The following is a 16,379-nucleotide window of genomic DNA, read 5'->3' as shown; positions in this document are numbered from 1 at the left end:
TGCTCACTCTGTACATCATGTTTTGTTCACTCTATACATCAGATGATATGCAGATCATCTGAGGCTTTGTTTTTCATTGTCCTTCAGAGACCAGGCTGATGGACCAGCCACTATCTGGAATGCTGCCAATCACCGTGGCAGCAGGAAAGATAGCTCATGAAAGTCTCACTCTGTCAATTAAACGCTTTGGATCAGAAGTGACCCATGTTACTTCTGTTCATGACTCCTTTGGCCAGAACTGGTTACATGGATTATTCACCTGAGGAAGCCAAGTGAAAAGGAAACCAGGAAAGGAAACCCCACCAGGTAGCAGAGATCAAAAATAGTTGGTGAACAGCACTAATGATTTCCACAGTGTACTTACAGCACCAACCTTTAAGAGTTGTTTTAAAGGCAACTCTTACTGATTGAATAACTCATTTGTGTTGACCTGTTTGAAACATGGTTTTGACTAAAAAGTAATATTAAAAGGCTACTTTTTTTGGCCTGGAGAGGTAAAAGAAGCCTTTTTAAGAGTCAACTCCTGCTGGGATTCCTTGCTATGGTTTTAGTGCACTTCCAAAGCCTTCTACTAATTGTAAGCTTGGGTAAAATTGCTATTCTGAGAGGTTGAGTGATGTCAGTTACAAAAACACTTCAGCAAGAGTGGTCAGCTCTTGGCAAGCAATCTGCCTCGCTGGGAAGCAAAGGTCTGGAGGAGGGAATAACAAGTACATACTGTTATCACTGCCTTAAAATGAGAATGATCTCAGCCTTAAAAGTTGTTTCATCAAGGCGCTGCTGAAAACTCAGACATTTTAAGGACAGGTGTCCTGCCAAAATGTGTATTGACTGGCTGTCACTAGATAATGTATCACTAATAAATTGAGAAGCAGACTGATGTCTCAAATACAGGGAAAATTTTCCCAGTCCATTAAGGATACGAAAGAAAAGGATTTGAGAGATATTTCAAAAAATACAGCATTGTCTGAAACTTTGAACATTATCTGTATGGTGGGAGCAACCAACAACATAGTTTCACACAGTGCCTTATATTCAACTCATTTTCTCTCAGATGATGAACATTTTGAAAATGAAACAGTGGTTGAAGATCAAATACTAAAGCTTTTATTGAATGTTGGTTTTGAAATATCCTTGCCTTTGACATGCTGATTTTATGAAATAGGTCATAGATACGAGAAATATTAAAATAAATAATACTTTGCATAAATATTTCAAACTGCCATTTTAAAATATTGAGAACATAGAATGAAAGGAGTATGTTAATAAATAGATTTTTTAGTGTTTTGTATTGTATTGTATAATAAATACAATAAATATTGTTTTGTATTGCAGTAATAAAATAAGATATATAAAGAAAAGATTGCTATCTTTTAGAATATAACAATCTAATAATTATTTTTATATTAAATTACTAACAGCTGATGTTTCTTAAATATTTACCATTTGCCAGGCACTATTATTATAAAAAACTTCATAATAATAGTATTCTAATTGTATTCTCACAGCAATTCTCTGATAGGTATTATCATTATTATCAGCAACTCATGAATGAAAAACATTAAGACAGTCTGATCCCCAAACTTTTGCATTGATATTCTTTTGAGAATTCAAGCTTTGGGGACAAGGAAACTGAGTTCTATATCTTCCTTTGCATTTAGTAAAAGTGGCAACCACTTTCAAAAAGTTACTGAACCTCTGTAAACACCAATTTCTTCATTTTGCAAAATTCACAAGATTTTGATGGGAAAAAGTGTAAGTAGGAATGGAAATTACAAAGCACACTTAGGTTAGAAAAACACCAACTATTATTATTATTATTATCATCATCATCATCATCAGATATAAAGAAAAGCATCATGCATAATCTCAGGAGTACAGTAGATACTTAATAAATACTAGTTTCCTTTCTTGTAAAAGTCGTAATAGGCTAGAAAGATAAAGACTATCCCACACGTGAAATGGAATCTACCTGGGCTGGAATCCCACAGGACTATGAGAACTATGTCTGTGAATGGCCTTGAAATGAAAACCCAGAGACTATTTTTAATCCTATTTCTAAATTTAACTGTGTCATAGTCTCATATTAGTCCTCTTATTGACAGGGAGTTTGGTGTTCACTTAACATACACTGGGTACAGTTTTCAGTGTATCAGCTTTCAAATCCTGGCATAGAAACAGTTTCGATGACTATTCACATTTCCAACAGAGGCATAGTGGAATTTAACAAAAGATCTGTGGACTGGAAGGGGAGCAGGGTATCAGGGTATGAAAGATTTGTGACAGCTCTGATATATTTCCTTCTTCCATTCAAAAGCAAAAACCACAAAGCACTTTAAAATTACTGAGAAAATTACAACTGAATGTTTGTAGTCTTTAAATCTAAGCAACACCACGATTAAAATGAATGTAATGCTAAAGAGTATTTAAGGTTTAGTGATCTAAGAAAAAGTTTTCTGGGATCAAAAGTAGCTCCTGTACTGTCTGATTAAAGATGCCCATCTGCAAAACTAAATGATGCATCAACACTGCATGCTCAAATCAATTTAATTGATTTGTGTGTATCATTATCCTATCTGTTATGTTTGTGTTTTCAATTGTCAAAAGCAGACTTTGCTGATTAAGAGCTGTGTTACATATACAGCAATTAGAGGATAGAAAGTCCTATCATTAGTCTACATCATGCAGAGCTGGCCAAGAACATTACTCTTCAAAAATGGAAAAGTTACAGCTTGAGAAACAGGTCCAGTGACAAATTAACTCATACAAATCCAGGAGACTAATGTGGAGGTGGTGCTATACTTAAAAACTTGTTTGGTTTCCAAAACTGCCAAGTGAAAGATCCAAAAGCTAACTGAAGGTAAACCTAGCCTTACTATGTTAGCCTAGCAAGTTGAAAGTGATGTCACAAAAATTTTTTTTCTGAATTAGCTAAGAATCTTGACTAATAGTTGCCATTAAATAAATTTTTCAGAAAAGCTGATAGTATCTTTAACCTTGTTTATTTCTAATAAAAACTAGCTACACATTAAATCATTTTTTGTTTAACATTCCTACTAAGTTTTTGTTAGCATAAAAGTATCGAACTACAAAATTTAATGATGATATTTAATATCTTTGTTGATGCTAACAGACTTGAAATTTAAAATTTCCATTAGACTAAAGGATTTTTAAAAACTTCTTGTTTGTTATTATTCCATTGATGGAGATAAGAAAAGGGGAATATATATACACCAAGCTATTATGGATGAAAAGCGTTTTGATTTAAAAAAAAAGAAAGACAAACTAACAACCTTGTATTGGTTGGCAACTACTGATTACAAAAACTGTTTTATTTCCTAGTATCACTAAACTTCATTTCACTGGCTACAATAAAGCAATTGAGGCAACAAATAAAATTAAAGGCTCCACTTTCAGCAAAGTCTCCTTAGAAGTAAAGAAGTCAATGAGAATAAATCCTCTCTCCTCTTATTTCTTATTAAAACATTCTGGGAGATGCATCTGTGAGGAACAGCTCATTTTTCCAGCAAGAAAAATTAGGGGTTAACACTATATACAAAAATTGAATTCTGCTATCCCAGTCATGAAGTGGTATCCCAGCAGAGATCCTACTCTTTTGGAAAAGAGTTAGAAAAAGGCAAATAAACTGCAGGCAAGCAGCAGATCTAAGGTCCAAGAACCAGGACCAGCAAAGCAATCACCAGTCACGTCCACCATGAGGCAGCAGACCATACCTTGAGAGTATCATGCACCGGAATCAATAATGGAACGTTAGAGATAATGGACAGTAGACACCATTACTCTCTTCTTGATGTCCTGCACCCCTAACACAGAATCCCTTTTGAAAGCTTATGCTCAATGCTTAACCTAATGTGGTTGGGAAGAAGAATAGGCTGTTTTCTACTTCCCTCGATTTCTCTGACTTGCTCTGGAGCTTTCTGCAACATGCAAGAACAAACATTTTAAAAATCTTGCTATTTTTTTCAGGAAAAACATACACAAATAATCAAGAGTCTACTTGGGTAAGCCTTTGTCAGTCACAGCCATTGCTTACTGAACGTGACTTTTGACTGATAGTGACTTGTAAAATAATGTACTGCCTTGTAAGGAACACTTGTGGGAGGACAATAGAGAGGTTTCTTTGTGATTAGTTTGTGTTGTGTGTGTGTATGTGTGCTCTAAGGGATTAGTTTTTTTTTTTTTTAACATAAAGCTTTTCTTCCTTCCTCTGCAGTTCTTGAGCACCACTGAGCATAATTTGATTATTTTTGGTGCCATGGTTTGATAGTCTTTTTTCCTTAGGTACAATTCCCTGACATACACTGTTTGACAGGAAAAAAAAAAAAATCCACAAGAATTTCCTGAGAAGACATTCATATGCAGCATGTGTTAGATTTTTCATTTTCATTTGGCATTTTCCAACTCAACTAATTATGTTATCAGTCAATGTAAATTTTAAAAAAGAAAGTTCTAAGTAAGAAAAAAAAACATAAAAAAACTTGAAGTCCTGCTGCCTAAATTTAGAGATATGCCTGTCATCTTTAAATAGAAGAAAATTATATTGGTGCTTTTACATATCTGCACATTGTGTGCTTCTCTCTCTGTCTCCCTCCACCTTCACCCCTCACCCTCCATCTTTCTGTATCTAGTTCTGTAATGACTTCTTTGTTTGGAATACAGAGTCTTTCCTGATGCATTCAGTGGTAATGTTTGTGCAGAGTTTATTGGTCTTTTCTTGGTTATTGTTGGCTGTGCAGATTTTGACACATTAAATATATCCATCAAATATATCTATTACATACATTTTTCATTCTCTTTCTTAGGCTATAAGGTATGCAGAAATTCAGCCAAATGTAAAAATGAATGGTCAATGTGACATGAACTGAAAATGTGGCAATGAACATATGCTACCAATACATGTTTACAAGCAAATACAGTGGCCCGCCCTGCCCCTGGCCCTGGAATCCACCATCTCCTCAACCCTGAGCGCCAATAGCTAAATCCACAGATTGTCAAGTCCTTTATGTAAAACTATGTACTACAGTTGGAACCTTATATCATGGGTTCTGCATCTGCATATTCAACCAACTGGAGATCAAAAATCAAAAATCGATAGGAGGTTGATTGACTCTGTGGATGTGGAACCAGAGGATATGGAGGGCCCACTGTAACTGTTGTGACATTATCTGCTCTAATTGACAGTTTTTAAATCAATCACTCATTGATTATAAGGCACATCATTATATGCACCACTAAGAAAGAAAACATATTTCAAATTAAATTTGACACATCAATTGTGAGCTGCACCACCATTTCATAGATGAAAACTAAGACGAAGAAGGGCACCACAGAACTGATGAAATGCAGTGCACACATGTATGAATGTGCCTCTTCCCCCTTGTACTTCTAGTATCAACTGCCAAGCATTTTATATTTTACTTATCTGCCTTGTTTCACTCTTTTTTTCAAATAAAATTTATGTACAAGTAATTTTGCTGATTTGGCCTTATTTTAGGGTGCAATTTAAGGCCTGTGCTTAAGTTCTTTCTAATGTATGTCATGGAACTTGGAACCATGTATGCCTGCTGGGTTAATTTCATTCATTCTGCCTTCAGTTGGCCAGTGACACAGACAACAGAGAGAGCTGGTACATGAGTCTAGTACCCAAGAACCACTCTCTATTATCCTAGATTAAAAGCGTTACTCAAATTTACCTATCAATTTTAAAAGCACCTGGGCTAAGTTCTGTAAAATTATGAGAAAGGAAAAGTTAGTCTTCAGTGTCATCCTTCTTTCTCATGTCTAATTTTCTTATTTAGTATTCCAAAACATAAAGGTCAGAGGGTGCCCTATTATTCTGGGTAAAGCTCACAGCTCCTACTAATAGCTGTGTGTTCTTTCTCTGATATCCACAGGGATAGCAGTTTGGCAATTAGCAATCTGATAATATAATCCTTCCAACCGGACACAGAAAGGGAAGTAAGACTCTGCCCGCAGAAAAAGATGATATGGATTTAACACTGACCTTTTGGAAGGCAATTAATATTTTTTATCCTATAATTAGGGACTTTAAGTGAGGTAGAGGCAGGGCACTTTTAGAATAATTAGCAAAGAAGAGAAGTTATGACAGGTTACTGGGTAAGGTGTTTTGGGGAAGTTGGACCTTCTATCTAACAGTGTATAGTAAGAACTTGAAGCTATTAATGCCAAAGACCAGGCTAGATTTAGGGAAAGAATTTGCTTCATCTCAAGGAAAAGTTTATAATAGTCACACAGTAGATTCTGGGAAAAAGTCATTCATTTACTAATTCATTTAATATTTTTTTAGCATGTATTATCAGCCTGGCCCAGGCTAGGTGTTAGGGACATTGCAATAAAACAGATTTGGCTTTAACCCTCATGGAGTTTATAATTTGGCAGAAAGTATAGGCACTAAATAAGTAATTTTATCTGTAATAGGTATTATCAAAGAGATATGCAGAATGTTACTGGATCCAATCCTTTGTCAAGAAGATGACATCTTATTTAAGACCTCAAAGATGAAGCATATTAACTTGGTGAAAGGAGGAAAAGGGGCAGAACTTTCAGGCTCAGGGAAGAGTCAGTCTTCTTTAAAGCCCAGGGGCCAGAGAGATAATAGTACCTCATTAAAACTAAAAGAAACTAAGTGTGAATGAAATACCAGAAGGGTGTATGCAAGGGCTGAGACTGAGATGATAGGTGGGGAACATCCACATTGTGGGAAGCCCTGTAAGCCATTTAAGGAGCTTGGACTTATTCTAAAAAAAAATGGAAACATGTTGAAGAATCTTAAGCAAGAATTAACCCATTTTATGTTTTTATTTTTTACTTTTTTTTGACACTCTAGATGAAAGTAAATAATAAATTAGAGAAGGGATCGATTGAAAGCAAGAGACCACTGAGAAGGTCACTGCAGTAGTCCAGGTGGGACCACACAATGCTGGGAATTACAGAAGGGTGGTTGGCACCCACAGGAAAGCTGAGGGAAAGTGGATAAACCTGAGAGCAGTTTGGAGGTGGACTTTTTAAGATTTATATGCACAGTGAAGGAGGGGGAGTAATCAAGGATGACTGTATGAATGCCAGTTTTCTTTCTTGAGCAGCTGGGAAGTTGATGATACCATTTCTGAAAAAATAAAAATAAAAACAAAAAGAAAAAAGAAACTGGAGAAAAAAACAGAAATGAGAAGAAATTCCAGAGGAACTCTGACATTTAAAGATCAGGTAGGCAAGAAAGAGGTGACAGAGGAGATCAGAAAGGTACAGACACATCAGTAGAAGGAAAAATCTAAAAAAAAATTTTTATTAAAGAAACCAAGGAAAATATTTTCAGAGAGAAAGTCAAGGATGTCAAATGCTACTGAAAAACCAAGCTAGAAGAAAACTGGAATTATTCTACTAGATTTATTGACGTAGTACTCACTGGCAGCTGTGGTAAGATTGGTTTTAGCAGTGTAGTAAGGGGTAGAAACCACCAGAAACCACCATGACTGAGAAGGGTGGTAATGCAATTATAGAATATAAATGCATTTAAGAAATTTGACAGTGAAAGAGAAGATGAAACATGTTTATATGCATATGGAAAGGAGCCAGATGTGACAGTGTGTGATGGTCAAGGTTTTTTTTTGTTTGTTTTTTTGAAAGCAAGTAATTACAAACCACCCTTAAACTAATTTAAATAAAAAGAGAGGAAATTTCTTACAAAGATATAAAGGAATCTCAATGAACTCAAGGGCAGGCAGAGAACACAATTTGCCAGAATCCAATTCACTAATTGATTAATTTACCAGATTTGTTTGTTTGATGAGTTTTACTTGACCAGATTTTATTGTGATTACATATTTGTGGGAATGTTTATTTTTGTGTCTTCCCCATTCTCTTTTGCTAGAGTGGAAAACTGAGGTAAAGGTAAAGAAAACTGAGGGGCATAAGATAGTATATAATCACAAGAAGTTACATAATTTTTTGTGAATATATTCTTCTTATGAACAAGAAGACTTCTTTTTTATATCTTAAATAACTATTGTAATAAACATTCTGTTCCATGGATAATTCTTCTTATAATATATGTTAATAAGAATATATTCAAAATTATGTTCTTATTAATATAGTCTTCTCAAACCCTTCTTTTGCATGCTCTCATCTTAGTGGTCAGCAATTAGGAGAATAGGTGGCATCTGTGTGAGAGAAGAAATGGTATAGGGTTGGGAACATCAGAGATAGTAACTGGGAGAAGCACTTGGGAATCTTGCAAAAAGGGGTTAAGAAATCTCTGTTGATTCAAGAGTCAGGAGCAGAAAGAAAGGAAAGCAGATGGAGTTCAAATCTCAATAAAAATTCATTTCTGAGCTCAATAAAAAATAATTTCTGACTCTGTATTATTACAGTAATGCAGGTCTTTAATTTTCTCCATTGTTAACTGGTGTGAACAGAAAAAGGACTATATCTAGTTTTCTTCTGTCTTTCATGTCCAACCTTCTCAAATAAATGTATGACGTTCATAATAGCTAATATTTATTGAACACTTACTACATGACAAAGTTTTTACTTCATCTTTATAACAACTTTGATGTTGTTGTTATTATGTTATCCTCATTTGATTGGGACAGAAGGATTAAACAAATTGCCCAAAGTTACATTGTTTTTAAAGAATGAAATCAGTATTCAAACCCGGACAATCTGATTCTGGAGTCTGGTTCTCACAGACACTAAACAACTACCTCTGTATGTTGTTATTGTGTCTAGTTTGTCTTCATAACATTCAACTCCTGTCCCACCACTCTACCAATATTGCATTCTTACAGTCACAAGTAATCATCTAAACATCAGTTCCTAACGTCCTCTTCTTGACTTCTCTATAACTTTTACTGAAGTCTGTTTTGAAGCACTTCTCTTAATGTCTGTAAGTATACTTGTTTTCTTCTACCTTTTTCAACACCTCTCCTTTGTCTCCTTTTTTGGCTCTTCTGCATTTGCCCTCTAAGGGAGGGTTTGTCTTAAGTCTTCAAACCCTAACCCAAATCTACATATAGTACTTTAGTCTTCTTTAGGAATAAGACCCCCTAAGGGAAATTCTCTCAGCAAAAACCTGATCCCCTAGTAGAGGTACATATGATAGCTTGCATTCCAGGCACAGCCTAGGGTTGCATGATGAACACACAGATCCCCACAGCCCTGATGCACCTTTTCTTTTTCTAATTTTTTAAAGTGGAAGGTGAGGTCACTGATTTGAGAACTTTCTTCTTCTCTAACACAGCTTTTAAGTGCTATACATTTTCCCCTAATTACTGCTGTAGTGGCACCCCACTAAATTTCTGTCATATTGTGTTTTTATTTAGTCTAAAATGTTTTCTAATTCTATTTTGATTTCTTTTTTTAATGAATATCTTACATAGAAGTATGTTATTTATTATCAACTATTTTTGAATTTTCCAGATATGTTTCTTTTGTTGTTTTCTCATTTAATTTCATTGTGGTCAGAGAGCACACTCTTTATAACTTAACCCATTTAAAACTATTGAGATTTGTTTATTGTCTGTATATAGTCTATCTTGGTAAATTTTCCATGTACACTAAAAGAGTGTGCATTCTATTGTTGTGGGATGGAGTGCTATAGCAGTGTATCCCTTAAGTTAAGTGTGTTGATAATGTTCAAATAGTCTATATGATAATATTAATTTTCCATTTATTCTATCATATATTGAGAAGGGTATTGAAATTTTTAACTATAATAGTGGATCTGTCTATTTCTTCTTGCAGTTCTATCAGTTTTTGCTTTATGTAGTTTGAAAATCTGTTATTAAATGTGCAAAGATTTAGGATTATTATGTCTTTTTGATAGATCCTTTCATCATGAAATGACCTTATTTGTCCCTGGTGATATTATCTGCCTTGAAATCCACTTTGATATTAGTATAGCTGCTCCAACTTCTTTTTGAATAGTGTTAACATAGCATCTCTTTTGTATGTTTATACATTAAAGTGAATTTTTTATAGGGAGCCTTACATCTTCTTGTTTTATCTAAGCTGACAATCTCTTTTTAATTGCAATGCACCTAATATATCTAATATGATTATTGATATGGTTAGGTGTAAGCCTATCATCTCTTGTTTCCTTCTTGTCCCTTCTATTCTTTGCTCAGCTTCCCTCCTTTTCCTGCCCACTTTTGATCTTGTTATTTTTTTAAGCAATTCCATTTCATCTCCTTTGTTGTATTATTAGTTATACATCTTTTCTTTGTTATTTAAATGATTATAGTAAGATTTTTTGTATGTATCTTTATTTTATCACTGTCTGCCTTCAACTGATTTTATACCACTTAATGTAAGTTAAAAAGTTTACTTCCATTTTTTTTTAGCTGTTATGCTATTTTTGATTAATGTTACTTACACATTATAAAACACACATTGTGACTATTTTGTTTAGTCAATTATTTTTTGAAGAAATTTAAATTATAAGAAAAAATTCTTAGTTTTTACCCATGTAGTTATTTTTCTGATGCTCTTCATTCCTTCAGGTACATATTTTCATCTGGTATCTTTTTTCACCTGTCTAAGAAATTTTAAATTTCTTGTGGTATAGGTCTCCTCAGAATGAATTCTTTCATCTTCGTATGTCTGAACTATCTTTTTGTTGCTTTCATTTTTGAACAATGTGTTCACTGAATATTAAACTCTAGGTTGTCAATCTTTTCTTTCACATCTTTAAAGATGTTGCTCTACTTTTTGGATTTTTTCCAATGAGAAATCTGCTGTCTTCCTTATTTTTGTTTGTTTACACGCACTATGTCCTTTTTCCTGTGGCTGCTTTGAAATTTTCTCTTTATGACTGGTTTAAAGTAATTTCATTATAAAGTGTGCTGGTGTTGTTTTCTTTACATTTTTTGTGCTTAAGGCTCATCTAACTTCTTAGAATGTGTTTAATTTTCATGAGATTCAGAAAATCTTGGCCACCATATTTGAATGTCTTCAAATTTTTTTGTGTCCTCCTTCCTTTTCACTACCTTGGGGATCCAATTACACATATAAAAAGTTGCCTGAAGTTGTTCCACAGTTCACTGGTGTTCTTTGTATTCTTTTTTTTTTTTCTGTTTTAAATTTTGCATAGTTTCTATTGCTATTTCTTCAATATCTTAAATTGTCATTTCAGACATTATACATTTCATCTCTAGCAGTTTGATGTTAGGTCTGTCTCATATCTTCAATATTTCTCCTTAAGTTTTTAGACATATGTAATCCAGGTAAAATAACTGTGTTTATGTCCTTGGTTCTGCTAATTCAAACACCTGTATCAATTTTAAGTCAGTTTTGATTGATTGATTATTCTCCTCAATATGGATCAGGTCTTCCTGCTCCATTGCATGGCTGCAGCAAACTTTTGATTGGATGCCAGAACTTGTAAATTTTACTTGCTGAATGAATGTTTTCATATTACTATAAATATTCTTAAGCTGCCTTCAAGTATGCAGTTACATTATATGGAAACAGATCCTTTAGGGTTTTGCTTTTATGACTTGTTAGTTGGCTCCAGAAAAGTACCCAGCATAGAACTAATTATCCACATCATTGAGACAAGATCTTTTGGAGTACTCTCCCCAATGCTACATAAATTATGAGTTTTTCTAGTCTGGCTGTAGGGAACCAGTACTTTTCCTGGCCCTGTGTGAATATTAAGCATGGTTCCATCTTTTGAATGGTTCTTTCACAGCCTCTGGCAGTTTCCTCAAATCAAAACACTGATCAGTACTCTGTGGAATACTCAACAGGGACTGTCTGAATGACTCTAGGTTATTTTTCTGTGCAGTTCTCTCCTTTATGGTGTTGTGCTATGAATTCTTGCTTGCTTGTTCTCTCTGGACCTCAGCTTCCACCTCCTCAGGCCGGGTTTTGCCTGTGTTCCTCTTCCCTGAACTGTGGCTTGGAAATTCTCTCACGGCAGTAAGCTAGGACATTTATAGGGCTCACCTCATTTGTTTTCCACCTCTTAGGGATAACCTTGTCTGGTTGCCTGATGCCCAACACTTTGATTTGATATTTTTGTTGTTGTTTCATACAGGATGGTAAATCCATTCCTTATTACTCCATCTGACCTGAAGCTGAAGTCCCAGCTGATCTCAATGAAGATGGGTGATAGGAAGATTAAGAAACCCTCTGCATAGTTCTTCTGTAGAAAATTCAGCTTATGGTAAAATACTGAACCAAAGTTTCTTTCTACATACACATACATATGTATATCTTTTTAACTTAAACTACATTCCCCCTACTCTGAGGAAGTATCGATTTTAATGAGCAAGAAATTCTATTCCAAATACTGTTCACTAATAAAAAGGAAAAAGAAAAAAACAAACTTAGATACTGCAAGAGAATCTGTCATTTAATAAGTGTGATAACTTCACAAAAATGTGTACCTCAAATCCAGTCTCTACAATCCTTTAATATTAGAGCTATTCTTAGATCTTAAAAAATTTTCTGACTTCATCCTATTAAGGAAACGTTTCAACCTTGCTCTGTCAAACAGTTTTTTAAATCAAAAGTATGATATAACTAGTAGAGTATTGAGTCAGTTGAAATGATAAACACTCATGAAATAATTTACTATGGTTGGCCTAGGAAACATTACCTTCCCACATAATAATTAATTTAGGAAGTGTTCATAAATGTGGGTAAGCAGGGATATCTGCAAAATTAATTATCTCTAAAAAAGTTCTCAGAAGAAATTTTGATATAGGTAGGTTTATACCTAGATTGTTAATTTTATGTAAGAACAGAATCTTTGTTAAAAAAAATCCTTTAATATCAGTATCAAGTAAATAACCTTGGTTTCACTGCATTATCTTTGAACATTGTGAGTATTTTCAAGTTTAAAAGGCATTATTATAATTGCTAATAAAATAAAAAGAAAATCTTGAAAATTAGGAAACATTTCTAGAAGAGATGGAAACATCTGAATGAAAATAGATGAAAGCCAATAGTGGAAGAATTAACTCAGATTAAAAAGCAATTTCAAAATATTTGATGGCTTAAGTGACTCAATACTGTGAATATTTTGTATGAGCTACTAAAATGAAATAACTAGTTAGATAAGAATGAGGAGTTTGTATTAAAATTGTTTTAAAAATCTAATGGTATATGGAAAATTATCTCAAAATGAGAAAAATAAATTCTTAAAATCTAGGTCATTTATTTGTGATTTTCCGTATTTCCTGAAGTTCTGTGCTTTAAACTTGGTACATCATCTAAAGACAGTCACTTTTTTTCACTCAAGATCAACTTATCGGCAAAGTACAAAATGGTAATTAAAAATTTCTAGTTCAGTGCCAGGCACACATTGTTCTTCTAATGAATCAGATTATCTCAACTTTGTAAGGATTAATTAGGTACTTGTAGCAGTTCCTTTAAATTTCTCAGAACACTATGCCACCAGATAACTAAGTGGCAGCCTTGTAAATTCAAAGAGTTAATATAAGCTCAGAGAATCTAACATACCTAATTCCATTAAAGGAGTCAGAAATTTTTGATTAACTATGCCATTATTAAACTAGTAGCATATATTTTCATTTAACATGAAGGTTTGTGTAAGTACTAAACAACACTGGGAAAAAAGGGGGAAAATGGAATATTGCAATATTATTTTCTTTTAGAAAAAAATTAAAGTTATAGAAAAACAGTTTTTGAAACCTGCATGTATTTTTCTCCAAAATCAACAAATATTAATATTTTATCATAGTTAACATTATAAATATAAAAACAATTATTTTGGAACAATTTTAGACTTGTAGAAAATGTCCAAAGACAGCACAAAGGGTTCCCATGTATCTTCACCCAACTTCCTCTAATGCTAAAATCTTGTATGAGGACATTTACCAAAAGTAATAAATTAAAGGTTGTACAATACTATTAATAAAACAAAATTTTATCAGTATTTCATTTTTTAAATTCTAGAATTCAATCCAGGATACCACTTCACTTTCAATCATCATATATCTCTTGTCTTCTTCAATTGGTGATAGTTTCCCAGTCTTTTCTTGTTCTCCATGACGACAATTTTTAAGAGTACTCAGGTATTTTGCAGAACACCTTCGATTTGGTTTCGTCTGATATTTTCTCATGATTAGGAATTCTCAGCGGATTTGGGGGAAGACTATATCAGAGGTTAAGTGTGCTTCTTATCACATCATATCAAGGGGTACACAATATAAACATGTCTTGTCACTGGTGGAGTTAACTTTGATTACTTGGTTAAGATGGAGTCTGACAGGTTTCTCCACTATAAAGTTCCTGTTTTTCTGCTTTCCATATTCTATTATTTGAAAGCAAGTACCTAAGTCCAGCTCAATTTCAGTGGAAGAGAATTAAGCTCTACTTCCTTGAGGTGGGGGAGGCTCTACATAAATTATTTGGAATTTTTCTGAAGGAAGATTTTCCCCTTCTCCCCCACTTACATGTCTGATCAATTATGTATATTAGGATATACCCACTGATACTTACTTTACTCTTTGGGGTTATAAATACTACTACTATTAAAAAGTCCAACCCTATTATTTATTTTGTAGCTCAAATGATTCCTGCTTGGAACATTTGAGGACTCTTTCTGGTTGACTTCCCTGAACTTCTAATGTGCCCCCACATTCTTTTTCTTAAAAAACACTATTTTACCTTCTGGCACTGTAAAATGCTCCAGGCTCATCTTGCATTTCACTACCCATCCCCTGAATCAGCCGTTTCTTCAAGAAGCCCTGTGTCTTTCTACTGGGGAATGGTGTTTAGAAACTAAGATCTGGGGGCTGGGTATGCTTGTTGTTACTGGGGTGTCACTGCTTCCCTATCCTCTCAGCAGACAGAGCTAAGGAATGTATTATACAAAGCAATGTATACACATTTTTTTTTAACATTTATCTGTGCATGTGTGTGCACGTGAGTTCATATCCCTATCTCAAGCACTACAGGGCTTATGCTATCTTTCCTCCAATGCTTATTTAACTTCAATCTCTGACAGCCAGAAACTGGCTCCCATTATCCGCAATTTATTTACTTATTTTTTCAGTTGTAGTACACGCAGAATAGTCTAGCAGAATTGCAGAATACCTAGCCCATACTCCTGTGAAAACTGAATTTAACAACTAGAGTACAGTGTTTATGTACAGTTCTTTTTTTTTTTAAGCCTTACAGTGCGTAGTCAAAATAGTGTTTTCCAAAGTTAACTTAGGTCAGGTTCATTTTCTTCTCTAATAATTTAGTTTCAAAGAGAATTTTCTGGAAAAAAAACCTCCTACAATTATAGGCTATATGGAATTTAGAAATGTAATGTTGTAAAGGTTCATTTTGAAGATGCTGTCATTAATTTTTACAGAAGCAGTCTTCTAAAGCATTATAATCTATCATTATTATAAGCCACCCACCCCAATATTATCAGAGCTCTTTGTCCTTTGAGTGAGGCAGTAAGAGAAGCCTCCTATTGGGGTAGAGGGAGAGTTGGGAAGGTTATCTGCTGTGACTTTTATTAGATATAGTCATAATAGCTCAACTTCGCCTCTTCCCCCCTAAATTAACTGAGTTGCCTTGGACCCTTCTAGTGTTGGTCTTGATATTACCGTATTTTGATGTCATATCTTCCCAATCATATTCTTTTACATATATAGTAACATGAAACTGAGGTTGTAAAAGTGACCTGCCCAAGGTCACATGGCTTATAAATGACAGAGCTTGAGACTAGAATTCTGCCATGTTCAAAGTCCAAAATAAGAAAAATTGTTATTTTCAGGTTAAAACTTGACGTCCTCCAGCAGAATACCGTATAGCTAGGATTATGGCTAAAGCACCAGGTTATTTTGCTTTAGTAAATAGGCATTTTATAGTCTTTTGAATCATCCTTTGCCTGTTTCTTTTTTGTCAACAGGCTCAACCTATGCAGCTCCAAAGACATTTCTATCAAAGAATATGTAACACAGTAACATCCTAGATAACTTCCCCATACTTTACAATTTGTCTTTGAATAATTTGGCATGGTCATCTTGCAATGTAATTTTGTTTTGTTTTGTTTTGCAGTGCAATTTGAATAGATTAGCATCTATGACAACAAAGCCCTACTTGAATAATTTAGTTTTGACCTTGAACATGTAAAATATAAATTATAATTTTATTATTAAAATATTTCAAGTCAGTGTAATTCTTTTTTTAAATGAGAATTTTGGAGTGTCTAGTATGTACTCATCAGGGCATTTGCACAGATAAAGAATTTTGTGAGAAGAGTTCTCTCACTCTTCTCACAAAGTGCTAAGCTTATCAAACTTTCAGTGATGAAGGAAAAGTTTTTTCCCCAACAATCAGTCATGGGTAAATAGTTTCATTAAATAAAATTA

Source organism: Camelus bactrianus, chromosome 1 (assembly GCF_048773025.1).
Source record: "Camelus bactrianus isolate YW-2024 breed Bactrian camel chromosome 1, ASM4877302v1, whole genome shotgun sequence".
Taxonomy (NCBI): domain Eukaryota; kingdom Metazoa; phylum Chordata; class Mammalia; order Artiodactyla; family Camelidae; genus Camelus; species Camelus bactrianus.
This window is presented reverse-complemented; position numbering follows the sequence as displayed.